At 42.3% G+C, this 14811-nt stretch overlaps 1 long non-coding RNA gene across 1 annotated transcript; it reads right to left on the reverse strand.

Annotated features, from left to right (window-relative positions):
* Window positions 1-866: 866 nt before the first annotated feature.
* On the reverse strand, window positions 867-14790 carry LOC148214404 (uncharacterized). Its single transcript, XR_015798114.1, has 6 exons — window positions 14015-14790; window positions 13510-13558; window positions 12284-12565; window positions 9482-9560; window positions 6351-6521; window positions 867-2382 (listed from the first exon to the last, which is right to left on the reverse strand). It is a non-coding gene; the product is annotated as an uncharacterized LOC148214404 (long non-coding RNA).
* Between the last annotated feature and the right edge of the window lie 21 nt (window positions 14791-14811).

Genomic DNA, 14811 nt, shown 5'->3' on the forward strand with positions numbered 1-14811 from the left:
GTGCGGGGGTTGCGCAACAAGTTAATTTTAGAAGTTCAGTTCTGCCGTACGTTAGAATAAAACCGTTTCAGGAAATCCAGAAAAGGTGGAATTGGTTTCTGAGCATTCAGAAAGCCTCCTGAAGACGCTGCCCCTTCTTGAATCCGGGCTGGGCTGTTTTGGTTCAGGCAACAAAATGGTTCGAGGCCGCGGGCACTGCGGGGTAAATACCCAGTGCCAAAGTGGGGCCAGACCCATATATTCTCCTGGCGAGTACAAGCCTATCCCCATTCACACTACACATTTGGATGGTCCTGCTTGTGTCCCGCAGCGAGGGTTATCTGGCAACGGGTTCTGCTGATCGGTTGCGTGATTGCTGTTTTCCCTCTTATGCTGGGCTAAGCAGCTTGTGGTCAAAGCAAAGATATTCACAGCAATTCCTTCTCTGTTGTGCCCTACCACACTCCCTGGCTTGGTGATCACGACGTTAATAGATATGGACAGGATTTATATATCATGCCCATTAACCCTGGCCTACAAACCAGTGCCCGGGTTCCAAGTTTGTGCTAAAATAACTGGATTTTAAAAAATTGGTGCCTGTAGGTGAGTGGCTGCTTGGAGAAAAAAAACAGGACGGAGTTCTTATAAACCAACCCTATATACCAGTTTGTTGTGTGAAATAATTTTAAGCGTATGAATGCTTTGGAGACATCTTTTGTGGTATGTTCATGTAATATAATCCTATTGTACATATTAAATATTCCAAACAAGAAAACATTTATATGAAACAGAAATGGGAACACCCATTTCTGAGAAGTAACTGTTTTTCGTTAGGAACCTTTATATCACCTAAATCTTTTGGTTGGTACAAACACCCTTTCACTGTTAACTTCAGCAATTAGGTAACTGAAAATAAGTATTGTTTCTATAATGCCAGCAGTGCCCATGGATTCTAGAAAATGCAAAGATCTGCAAAAAAAATCTGCACATTTCCAGTACCAAATTAAAATCACATCAGTTTTCTAATTTGCAAATAACTACAAGCATGCATATCTTTAAAAACCTGAGTGTTGGCAGATGTCAAAGGCAAGTTGGTTGTACATAATGCAGTCTCCTTATTGATATGAACTAGTAGACATTCTAATTTTCATTAGGTTCACATCACGTTAAGTGATGGTTTGCTTAGCTAGTTTTCTTGAATAAGCCACAGCTGCCTGGGTTCTCCCATTGAGCTAAGCTACATACCAGTGGCTGGCTTCATATAACAAATTTAGTCAAAATCAAGCAAGTTTCCATGATGGCACAGTGTAACGTGTAAGCTAATTAGTTTTGCCAACCGATCAAAAAAAAAAAAAAAAAGAATAGTCTGGCCTGTTTGTTCCTTTAGTGGATTTTGTCTTAGAGAAAACAGCAGATTAAGCTTTGATACCACTAGCCGTGTTGGGTAAAGATTATTTTAATTCAGTTTCATGCTGCAAAATGCTGAACTAGCTTTCAATCTATAATTATCACATAACAAGCATTCAGAATCTGTACCATGAGTCCCCCATCTGGTTCCTCAAAGCCTTGGCTATGTTCCTCAGAAACCTCCAAATGTTACTGCCAAACTATATTTTTAACGTAAAATAGTTTAAACACAGGACACCAGAGTAGTAATATGAACTATCCTTTAATTTAAATTGAAACGTCATTAAAATCAAATTTACATTTTCTTTTGGCATCAATCCTTATTTTTTGGAAGATAGCCACACTAAGACTCAGGAAGGACTTGGCCTGGAAAAATTGTGCACTTCTATTTTAGAAGATTGGCTTCTCTGCAGAAGATGCAAGTGGGAGAATAAATTCTGAATAATAACCCAGGAGGTGAAATAGCAAAATGCTAATTTTTAAAAATGCTCATGTACATCGATGTCTAACATACATGATGCTCCAGGGGTCCCAAATTAGGCTATCATATTATTATAGGACCATATTTATAGATACCTATTGTGGAGTGTGGGAACAGATACACAACAAATAAATGAAGCATTAATTTCTGGAAAAATGGCCTGCTCTGGTTTGCCAAACTGTATAGTTTCTTCTCAGTTGGTAACTGAATACTGAATTGCTGGAAATATTTATTAGTTCCTTAATGTTATTAATAAATTATATTAACTGGTTGAATGTTTGTCATCAAGCTGGTGTTGACTCGTAGCAACCACACAGGTTAGGTTTCTCCAGGAAGATCTCTCTTCAGCCTGGTCCTTCAAGTCTTCCAATGGTGCACCCATCACCACAGTAACAGAGTCCATCCATCTTGCTGCTGGTTGTCCTCTTCTTCATTTTCCTTCCACCTTTCCAAGCAATTATAGACTTCTCAAGGGAGTGAGATCTTTGTATAATGTGTCCAAAATATAAGAGGCCCTAAAATACAAAAAAGAAAAAAAGATGGCAAAGCAGAAATTGCTCGGTTCTTAATGCCAAATTGTATTATTCCGACCCATCCTCCAATTTACAATCAGTGAGTGCTTATCTAAAATAATTGACATTTAACAGATGTCAACTTAATATACTCTCCTTTGTTGATATGCATTTGTCAATAACCAAGCTGGCCTCAAACCACTCTGCCCAGCTGGTTGTCCTTTTAACAAAGAGTTTGGAAACCAGAAGTCATACAGCTGCTGCTAAAAGAGACCGGCCTGTTCAGCTGCCTACTCTAACTTACTCCAGAAAAGGAATGCCTAGGACTGATTCTTTAGCCTCCCCACTATGTATGGCTTTCCAAACATGAACTACAATTCCCAGTAGCCCCAGCTAGCCTGAGATGGGGACTGGTTGGAATTCTAGGCCAGAACAACTGGGATGGGGAATTATGGGAGCTAAACAAATGTTCATGGTAAACAGTAATATATAATAGACAAGAAGATCAAACAATGGTGGCGCTTAAGCAAAGGATCCTTGATATAGGAGTACAAACAGAATATACAACTGGGCCATCGCAATGCGCACTTCAAAGCAGCACTGTACCTAGATCAACTTACAAATACATTTTGGTGAACATTTACATTATTACAGCTATTAAGATCTCTTCTATCCTATTTCCGGGACGGACTGTTCCGGAACAGACAAGAATGTTGCGTTCAATTTTTACTGGCAGAAAAGGACCCCAAGGTAACTCTTGCAGTTGCAAAGTTTATTTTCAAAGCATGATTGTACATTTTTTGTCCTGTATGCTTTATTTTATTTCCTACATTCTATTTTCAAACTGTATTCTGTAGGTTTTGAGTAAATGTTATTTAATCTGAATAGGTGACCTGTCACAAAGAATTTGATTTGATCAGACAAGAATAATCAAAGTCATACTAAAACAACCAGAACATACAAAAACAATGACGTGATGAATCATCCCAGTAAACTCAACCGAACACCCTCCAGAAGAGTTCCATCCTAACAACTTCCAGAAGACAATCAGTCTCAAGGCAAGCCTGACCTGAAGGGGAAGGATGTTCCATAACAGGAGACCCATGATGGGTAAATACTTCTTCCTGGACTCAAGCCCCAACTTCAGGAAAACGAGGAACTACCAGCAATTCATCCTAGGATGTGCACCTCAGCTGGGTGGATTCCAATTGGAGATACGTTGAGATAAATAATATCGTGTTTCAAGTGCACCTGCAATCCCCCGGCACTCAATGCAGGGTCCCCAGCACAGGTGGAATACGCTACACCTGTATCCTTTAAAGACGACTTGGAATCTACAGAGGATGCCCTGTGTAGAGGGCAAGGCAGTCTTCCAACCAGGTGGTACTGAGAGTGTGAGCTACCATTGCGAGAGCCTTCAACCCAGGCAGGGCAACTGGCACGACAGCCAGACATCTGCCCATCCAGCAGTAGCTATAAGTCTAGGAGGAACGCCAAGTCACAGACCAACTCCCTCAGAAGCAGTGTCACCCCCTCGAGAGTCAGCACCACAGCAGATTGAGAGTCTCAATGAGCTAACAGCAACTCCATCTTGCTTGGTTCAGCTACAGCCTTTCTCCCCACCCAGGCCCCAAGATCTTCCTCCTGTACATCACTAGAACAGCAATGTATAAGGGGGCATCAGCAGCAGCAGAATGATGATGATACTATGTCCCGAATTGATGAATGAACTCTCCCGTGGGCCAAGACTTCCCACCCTGTTCTGTCTTTTGTCAGTTAAATACAGCCTAGCCTGTGTCTGACATAATGGATTTTCCAGTGTTGAATACGCATATTTTCTAGATCTGGCTTTGGGACTTCTTGTGTTTGTCCAGACTGAGAGGCAATACTCGTGCTCTCTCACAGCATCTGTAGGCATCAGCTCAGTTACAAGTTATAATTCTGTCTCTATTTTCAGTTCAAGGAACAGCTACCATATGCTCATTTGTTCTTATATTATTTGGGTCAAAGCTCTGCCTGAGCTAATACTCCCTTCCACGTCTCTTATCTCTCTTTTCCCTTGAACTCATAAAATAAAAATTGCTCTGTTGGCAGAAAGGATCTAATTGGCTGGTAATTTGAGTAGAAGCAATGTTTCCTTCCAGCTTTCTTCATTAATAGTGCTGTCAATTTAATTCTGATGAACTATTCTAACTTAATAAATCAGCAAAAACTTTGATGGGATGGTTAGAAGTCAACATCTCACCAATCTACACTTTGAACCTCTTGGTGTGTCATGTGAGAAATGCCAGGTTGGTTGTGAAGCATGGGCTATTGCATAAAACATAAGCCAGTAATTATGAGAGAGGCTAATCATCAGCTATAATTTAATACACTCAGTGGCAGCTATTCAGTAAGAGATGTTCTAACTGGCTGTGACAACTAAATTAGGCCATTCTTGTTCTTGTCATGCAGGCTCAGGGTTCGTTTGCATCAGCTTCCTGGCCATTCTTAAAGAAGAGCATCTTCTCTGCAAATGTTGCATCATGACAACCCAGAGGAGGGAGAACAGAGAGGAGGAGGAGGAGAGGGGGAAGAGAGAGGGGTCGTTCTGAGCCATGATAGTAAGATAGTGAGTAACGAGTAAGATAGACTAGTTTGTGGCCCATCTGCAGTGAAAAGCAATCTTCAGTGTGCACAATCTGAAAGCTAAGATCCTTGTTTAATGAACTTTGATTACTCCTGGACACATCTTGAATTCTGAAAGCATATTATTGGCACACACACACAAAATGGCTGCCACGGAGGAGCTTGTGCACTCACAAAATGGCTGCCAGGGTGGGATCAGTCATAATGCACTCACTTAGTGAAAGGCAAACTGTGCCATCATTTCTAGCTCTCCAGCATCCTCACTTACCTCTTTTTTTGAGAGGGGGCAAGTGGATATATTTGGAAATACAGGTGCCATCATCTACTACTTTTATATTCTAATTCCCATACAGCTTTTATGGGCATTGTGAGCACTGAGGCTTTCTTCTAGTAATTTTGAGGCTAGTGTTGTGCTCTGCAGCATGCTACGTTTCTGGCTGTTAAGTTGGGGACAGGGAATCTACTAAATCTCACAGAGACTATCTCTGAACTCTGGACCCAGAATGTAGGGCTTCCTCAGATGGGGGAATGATAGCAGACAAAATGGGGTGGAGGGAGGCAGAATGAGAGTTTTATTCCCCCTCTCCCCCAAAAAAGACCTGACCTGCACAAAGTCATATAGCAAAGCAAAGAGCCTTTGAAAGGTCTAGGCCAGTGTTTCTCAACCTTGGCAACTTTAAGATGTGTGGACTTCAACTCCCAGAATTCCCCAGTGAGTAGACTGTGACATCTTTAATCTAGTATCCTGTAACCGGCAAGAGCCAGAAGGATACCCACAACCAAAGTTTTGCCTTTTGTGTGTGTTGCCCATTGCTGGTAGCCAGCAGACACACATATACATACCTACAACTTCCATGACTGCAAACTGTAAGTGATCTGTACCACCCCTCACTAATGTAGGCGATAGTCTACTGCACTACTATTTTATACATTCTCAAGCTGACTTCTATTATAATGAATAAAGTAACCCTTCACTGTATTTTTGTTTGATGTTGTGCTGACCCTCTTTATTGGAAAAAAAAACTCCAACATGTACAGAACTATGATGCTAGCCTTGTTTATTTTATTTCCTTTAATGCAGGGCCTCGGAGGAGTACACTTGCTTCTTTCTCCTATGCTTGTTAGCAGCATTCTGACATACATGGTGGACCATACAAAACTGTAACCCACAGAAATCTATGATTTACTTTGCACAATACACTGAATCATAAACAAAAGATGCTGGCTATGAAGTGGTTAAGGTGTTGGATTGGCCCCAGAAAGACCCAAATTCAAGTCTACTCTCAACCACAAAAGCTCCATGGGTAATTTTGGCTCGGTCACTCTCCCCCAGCCCCACCTACCTCACAAGGTTGTTGCGGGAAGGAAAAATAGGAAGAGGGAGCACCAGGAACTCCTGAAGGAAAGACAGGATGCACATCAAATCAGTCAATAAATGGGTGTTGAGCCACAAACTAACCAAGCACGTGATAACTTATGCATTATGCATAGGCCCCATCAGAGATTCAGAGAGGCTGAAAGCACAATACAAATAAAAAACAAAGTTAACCACACATACAAAAAGAGAATGCATCTGTGTCTGATGGCTTTCTTGCTTCCCCTGGCTCTGGTTATGCATCCACATGACATCGGAAGCCAAGCCTTGTGCTACTCGTATCCCAAACTGCAGAAGTATCTCTTTGGTGGTGCATTCCATTTTGGCTGGTTTTCCAGCCACTTTTGCAATGACAGATGGTGGCCTAGTTAGAATAAAATCTAACAGCTGAAGCTTTTCCTGTCACTTCAATTTCAGGCCAGAAAAATTGGTCTGCTAATTATCTGCTGTATAAAAAAAACAAAACCACAGCAACCCGTAAGAACAGAGCCATTAAGGAAAGTTGGCAACACTATTGGCTGGCTTCCCTCAGGGCTATCCTGAATATCTTTGTCCTCTTGAATTATGCTGCTATTGTTGTTTATGCGCTGCCTTCATACGGCAATAAATATTCCATCTTACATCAGCCCAATTTAGTCAATAATCCACTAAGGTTCCCTAAAGGTGTGTAAGAGCTTAGTTTGCTTCTCTATGGCAAAGCAGGTCTTTCTGCTTTTTGAAGATCCTGCAGATGTCACCAGGAAAACAACTGAATTAGAACAATGTAATTTGTCTGGAGACGTATGGAACTGGACAGATGCAACGTTCTGACTATTTACACAAAATACAATTTCTAAAACAGTTTGAAGGAAATTGTTAGGAGGTTCTAAATTTAGTGGTTGGGTGCCATACTGACCTGACCCATAAACTAACCAGCCATGTTTTAGCCTACCATGTCTAACAAACCAAGTTTTGATGATTAGTGTGCCACATGAATCTAGATAGTTGGGTTAATGGAATAAGCCATGGTTTAGTGTAGATAAGCATGTCAAGCAAACAAAGCCAAAGAACCCCATTATTTTAAAGTTAGAAGGGACAGAAGTCTTTTAGTCCATCCTTTTGCTCAGCGCAAGAATTTTTCAACTACTGCATCCCTCATCACGTCCTTCCTTCCAACTTCTCCTTTATTATCTTTAGCACAAGAGAATCTAGCCTTCAAAGACAGCGGTCTCATCACAGAAGCACTAAACCACAATATGCCTTGCAAACCATGGCTTATGCCTTAGTGAGCTGTATAAACCAAACCACCAAGAAACAACTCTTTTGGTTAGGATACTTCTACTTATCGTCAGCCAACCTTCCCCTCTTTGCCATCTCAACTTCCACCCATCCATTCTAGTCCAACTGCTTGCAGCTAGCTCCATCTTACTGGCTAGTTTTACACATTGCACTAAGCCAACACATGGGAAGTATGGTGTTTTAGCATGTTTTATATATATAAAAAAGCATTATAAATGATAAGGTATAACCTAGTAGGTTGTGTAAATCTAGAAACTGTAATTTATTCAGTAAACCATGGTTAAACCAGAAGGTTGACAGATCTTTGTACAACGTTGTGCAGAGCTACATGCCAGGATTTGTGCATTTCTGTGTCTCAGTACATTGCATGGACCTCCAAGTTCATGGGATTCAGGCAACAGTATGCTGGTTTGCAAGGTAGTCTATAGATTAGAAATCATAGTTCATGCAGGATCATCACATGCATGGAATAAAACTGGGCTTCATTTCCACTTGTGGTATACTAGCAAAATTGTGCTCAAATGGACCATTGCTGTCCTGTTAGCAGGGAATCCCGCATGCGTTACTGGAGCAACCAAGGCTGGTAACCTCATCTAAACTTTGTCTGTATGACTAAAAGGTATTAAATGAAAACCTAATTTGACCAAAGCTGATGGCGCTTTGGTCAAAAAGGAGACTTATGACTGGTCCTCAACATTGCAGCCATCGCAGCATCCTCGCAATTGCGATTCAGGCACTTGGCAACCAGCGCACATTTACATCAGCCAGTGTCCTGCAATCATGTGATTGCCATTTGTGACCTTCACAGCCGGCTTCGGACAAGCAACATAAATGGGAAAGCTGGCAGGAAGTCACAAGTTGCAGTCACATGATGTTGGGCTTAACAACCTGTGATGATTCGCTTAACAGCCAAAGCCAAGTGAGACTTTTCACTGTACGACCATGTTGCTTAGCAATGGAGTTGCCGGTCCAAATTCAGTCGGTAAGTGAGGACTACCTGTATATGTTATCAAGTATAAACTGGTGTCATCTGGATTATTGTGGATACACATGAAACTAGGAATCCACAGCTTGGTGACAGTTACATATTATGCAGTGAAAGGTGATAATGGAAGAACTTGAAATGAATTTTGGGAAAATATTCTAAATGAATGCAATCCATCTGCTAGATGCCTGCCAGATGGGTAAAAACAAGATCAGAGAACAAGAAAATGTTATTGTTTCTTTTGAAGACCCAAGAATGAATGAGAATTGACTGGTATCTGCTTGGAAAAAGAGTTATTTTAAATATGTAGTTTAAGCATATTTGTATGTACACATAGCAAAGCAATAAATATAAATCTAAAAGCATGATGGATGTGATTGCTCACGATGAAAGACTGAAACTAGAGCAAGTAGGTTCATTTCATAACTTGGTAGAATGTTGGGGAAGATGGGGAAACGGATGGGAGAATTTTGTGCAAATATTGGTACAAAGAGAGAGAGTAATGTGTGACCTATTGGGAAGAATGAATGTTTGTTGAAACAAACATACAAGCTGGTCAATCAGGTCTCTCAGTTTGGGCATTAGCGCAGTAAGATTTGGGGGTTATTGCATCATGTAGGACTGTATGACATGTCCTTAAGGTCACAGCACTTTACATAAACAAACCCATAGTTCTTCTCTTGGTACATTTCCTTCCCATCATCTGCCAACTCCTTCATTAGTGGGTACGCAGTAATTTAAAAGAAGGAGGCAGTTTATGTTTGGGGAACCCTTGCCAGAGGCAAGTATCATGAAGATCTCACCATTCAGATTTCATTCGAGAAAAACATTACTACCTTCTAAAGAACTCCTTGGCACTAGCAAAACAGATAGGGAAAACTGCTGCAGATGGAGCGAGAATCAGATCCTTCATACCTGGTTGGCAGAAAGGTGAGATTTATCAGGTGCAATTCACATGTGACCAGCTGTATCATCAAAATCCTGAACTTCAACAGCACTCAGATTAAATGCTAGAACATTTACATACATATGTTTGATCTCATCTTTTGGCCTGATAAATAGAGGACGGGTTGTTAACAATAAAATTCATGCTATGTAAGAAACGTGGATCATGTCCATGAAATTTTCTTTGCAACGATATGGAAGCTGCTTGACATTGACTTCTGGGATTTTTCTTAAATTCTCAACCTAGCCTCAGAAATTTCTGGAGATCTCTCATCCCAGTAATAACCAGACCCACCCCTGCAGGGCTTCTGAGCCCAAACAAGGTCAGCCATGTGCTGCCACCAACTGAGGCTTGTGCTAAGAAGCCAAACAGATTTAAACTAGTAACAACTGCAGTTCAGTAGCTGCAATACAGGGAGTCCCCGGGTTAAGAACATCCGGTTTAAGGGCAACCCATAGTTAAGAACAGACCCTACTGTAGCAAAATTTAAGTTAAATACACAACGATTCAAGTAAAATACACAATGGCTCATTACACAATACTGCTTATATAATATTACACAATAATACTGTTCCGGCTTACATACAAATTCGACTTAAGGACAGACCTTGGGAACAGAATTTGTTCTTAAACTGGGGACTCCCTGTAAAGATAATCAAACACCATTAAAAGAGCCAAAAGCAGATTGTGTGCGTTTGGCTTAACACAAAGGTTTTCAAATTCTGCAGTACTATGACCCACTCCCAGTGATAAAAGCATACGTGCAATGTCTCTCATGAATAAAACTCATTATTTCACTGAGGTTAGGGCAAGGAGTAAATATGCCCCTTAGTAAAAGACATGTGGCTTTCTTGACCTAGGGGCCCTTTGTTGGTCGTTTGGGTTTTTTTCTCACTACCCCAAAGAAACATCTACATTTTGAAAGGCTAAATATCTAAAACAATGAATAAATGAGCATGTTAGCTTCACTGGCATATATACTTCCAAAGGTAGTCCCAATACTGCAGATGTGCTAATGCACACCAGGCTAGAAGCCACCGGGATATAATCCACCACAGGTGCAGCTATCTCTCAAAACCCTCCCCTCTGCCTTGACACAGCCTGCCCAGGCAAAGCAGGGGTTTGTTTAACAACATTCCTGCTTTACGCAAGCACAACCAACTTCCTCCCTGGGGTCATGGTCCACAGTTTGAGTATCTCTTGCTTAAGGTGTTATGTGAACCTGAATCACTGTGGCTTATTCAGCAAACCATTGCTTGGCAAACTGTGGGAACTGGCTGGTCTGTCCAGCAAGTAAACCACCTTGCAAGCCTAACTTCTAATCGGCAACAGCTTTCAAGGACTTCAAGCAAGTCTTTCTTGGCTTTCCTTGGAAATATTGGGGACCAATTCAGGAAGGCAAAGCACCTGCCCTTCCATTCATCTATGGCCTCTCTGGATGCTACAAGCTATTGCCCTGCGTGACTCAAACAGAACATTGAATTTCCAGTACTGATTGCTACTCAGATGAGTATCACTTATCTATAATGTGCGCATTTAAGACTACTTATTTCTACCAAAAATTAGATTTGTTCTCATTCCCAAAAAGCTCTCCTGCATCATAACAGCTTTTTATCACTGCTTCCTGCCAGCTGCAACTGCTCTTTATCACAAAGGCTCTTCTTATCCTTGCTTTCCTTGATGTTATCTTGTTCTGAAGGATCTCAATCACTAATAATACATTAGCAGAAAAGACTATTGCATGGAAGGAGTTCAGCCTGCACAGCCTGTCTCACAGTAAGTACTCAGTCCAATGGTTATTGTATCCATTCTATTATTTAAGGTTTTTTGATTAGGCAGGAAAGTATCTATGCCCCTGCTCTCATTTGCCAAGACAAAGCTAAGCAAGACATGGGCCTGGACCAAACAACCCACTGAGCCATCTTTTGTTTAACTTCAGTTATTGAATAATCCAATCAACAGGGTTCATACTTATATTCATATAAATCATGACTTGCAAACCACATAGCTGGATTCACGCATGCTAGACCAGTGGTAGGTAATTACACACTCCCCAGATGACCTAACAGGATGCAGGAGACCGTGGAGAGATTTCTTGGAGTACTGAAGCTGGGTTTTTTCCCCCAATTCATCTTTTATTTTGGGTTGAGTAGTTAATATGGAAATATAGCAGTTTGCCTTCCAGAAGCCTCCCAGTCTCATTCCTACCCGTATTTTAAAAAAATTAAGGGGGAGAAAGTCATATTTGGAAAATGTGGCTATTTTGTCACCAAAGTTTGGTAGTGGGAATGTAAAATACTGGGGCCACACATGGTTTGCAGTGTTCCAGGTTGCCCACCCTTCTGCTAAGCCATATTGCAGTTTGTGGGTTTTGGCTCAACATGTTGTGTGAAACCAACCACGTGGAACTAAGCCCAAAATATGTATGACCAAACAAGGAGTCCTGAGCCCACCTCACATGCACCAGTGCATGTCACAGCAACCGTCACTGGTGAAATGGCTCCAGACAAAAGATGTTTGACGATTCTAAGTATTTTGGTGTTGTTTCCTGTTAACACTTCTACATCAGGTTTGATGCAAACCTGAACAGTTGAATGATCAGTTGGGGTGGGCCATATGAAATTAGCTTTATGGAAAACATGTGCAAGGCTATATTCTGAAGTCTAAAGTATTCTTAGCTCTATTTACTGACCAAATCCTGTGTTCCTGGTGACTCCATTTCTCCTCTGCCGTTTTTGTATTCATTTTCATGCCTTCATTAACTCACTGTCATTCCTTGCTGGGACTAATTTTAGATTTTGAACTCATATATGGTGTCAGAGGAGTTCCAAATTCATTTTTACTTTCTATTTAATAGACTCGGCATCCAAGGGAATATCTGTGACTACAATAAAACTGGGCAAAGTCCTCGAGGAGGCTTATCCTGTAATCAGATGATGCTGGTAGCTGGTACATCAATAGTCATCATTGTGTTCTGTTCCAAAAATAGAAAAAAAGAAAGGCTGATATTGGTATACCCTCTCAATCACCACCCTGGGAATTCTCCTCCTGTTTTCCCATAATCAAGAGACTGCGTGTCAGTGGCATCTCCTACGAGGCATGCATGGAAAACCAAAATCAAAACATATTGATTGTGGGAGTGGAATGGTGATATCACCCTACCCAATACAAATATACACCTTGATACTCAACACACAAACATCTTCCCGGGGAAAGGCCTCCCAGCCACCAAACATACAGGGGGACTACAGACCATTAAATTAATCATGGTTAACCACAGCTTATCATATGAGCTCTATAAACCTATTCCATTTGGTTAGTCTGTGGTTCAGTGTGTTTCAAATTCAGAAAACTGAACTGAATATAGTTAACCATTGTTAAGTGCATCATATAAACACAGCCAGAATGATCCATACTGCTGGAGTTAACTGAGCTGACATCAAAAGGTTGAAATGCTCATACAATTCATGAATGTCTCCTATATCATGCCAATTCATTGTTTGATTGATCATGGTTTACAGAAATCTCCACAATTAGCTAAGTTCACAATACCCTTAAACCATGTTTATAAGCTATTAGGGTTGTATTAATCCTGCACCAGAACCAAGCCATATCATGGTATGTGAACCTGGCCAGCAGGTGACTTCTGCTTTCTATTAGTATAGCTCAATATAATAATACTGAAGGAAGCAACAAAGGATGTGATCGTTTCTTATATCTGCTGACCACCATGAAAAGAGATACAGTTGGCTGTTTGGACAGAGAAGTATCATTTTAAAGTTCTGACTCCCAATTACTTCACAATAAAGAGTTAGCACTTTACAAATGCAAAAGATGTGTATTCCTAGGAAATTTCCCTTTTTGATTTGGGAGAACTGGGTATTTACTTGATTTATTGCCAACTTGAGGCCCGCTTACCAATTTCCTAGATGGCTGAGCTTTTCCCAAGTCATTCTGATCTTGCATACTGTAGATAAATCCAGTGTTTTGTTATTGTTTATTAGAAACAAAAAATGAAAGTCCACAAAATTGGTTTTTGGCAGGTGTGCCTCCATATTAATTAACATGATGTTTATGTTTTTCCTTTCCTGAAACATGCCAGTTTAATGGCTGTAAAATCAAGGCTGATTTGAAAACACCCACCCCAAAAATCCTTGCATGCTTTGGACCATATTAAAATCACCTATAGAGCTGCACACTTGCCAATGTAAAAATCATGTTTTTTAAAATACTCTGCATATTTGTTCAGAAGTGCTATTGGGCTCAAAAGGGCTTAATTCTGAAAGGCCTACTTTGACCTTGAGCATTTTTTTGCTGAGAAAGAAGGACTATTATCGTAAATAGGCACATCTCACATTGAAACACTACAGTGGCAAGCCTTTGGACACGTTTTAACGTGAACAAGCCCCTAAGACCCAGATACCTGAATAGTTTTGATGCTTCCTAGAGTTGATCCCCATTCTTTTTTCAGGTGCTGGGGGTGGTGTTCACATAACACACCAACTCAAGGAAACTGGCTTACACTGATCAATTGAATCGTGGCTTTACAGGATACCCTGGGCCGTAGCTGATGACTGGGGCTCAACTGCCCCACGTTCCAAGGAGACACGTAGTTGGCCGCGTTCAGACGACCCAGAGAACAGCTACCAGCCAAGCGTCATTTCTGCCGGCGCGTTGGTAGGACTTGACCCGCCCGGTCCACCCCGTGTTCCGGGTTCGCGGAAGCGGAGAGACCCGGGCTGGGTAAGCCTCGGTTCGGTGAAGCAGCCCCTCGGGGGACCCCCACCATCATTTCGGCCTCAGAGCGGAATCCGAGCGCTCGTCCCCAGCTCCCCTCTCGAAGGAGGCCTTCGCCGGGCGGGGGCGGCGCGCTTGGGCCCAGGCGCCCGGGAAAACCCGCCTCGCTCGGTGGGAGCCGCGCGGCGCCGAGGCGGGAAAATTCCGCGCGCAGGCAGGCAGGCAGGCAGGCGGGCGGGCAGGCGGGCGGGGCAGGGCGGGGGAACGGCGGCGCCTCTTCCGAGATGGGGGCCGGTGGGTGAGCCGAGGCGCCTCGGGGGCGGGGCGGCCGGGCGCCCCTTCAGGAGGGCGGCGGCAGCCGGGCGTCCCCTCAGGAGGGCGGCGGCCCGCCGTTACTCGTCCCTCGGGGGCGGGCAGGGAGGAAGCGCCGGCCTTTCCGCGCTGCCACCTCCCGCTCCGCCATCGCCGGCCCAAAAAAGGGAC

Source organism: Python bivittatus, unplaced genomic scaffold (assembly GCF_059951505.1).
Source record: "Python bivittatus isolate LINGU-HERP-01145 unplaced genomic scaffold, Pbiv_v1 ctg000680_np1212, whole genome shotgun sequence".
NCBI classification, from domain to species: domain Eukaryota; kingdom Metazoa; phylum Chordata; class Lepidosauria; order Squamata; family Pythonidae; genus Python; species Python bivittatus.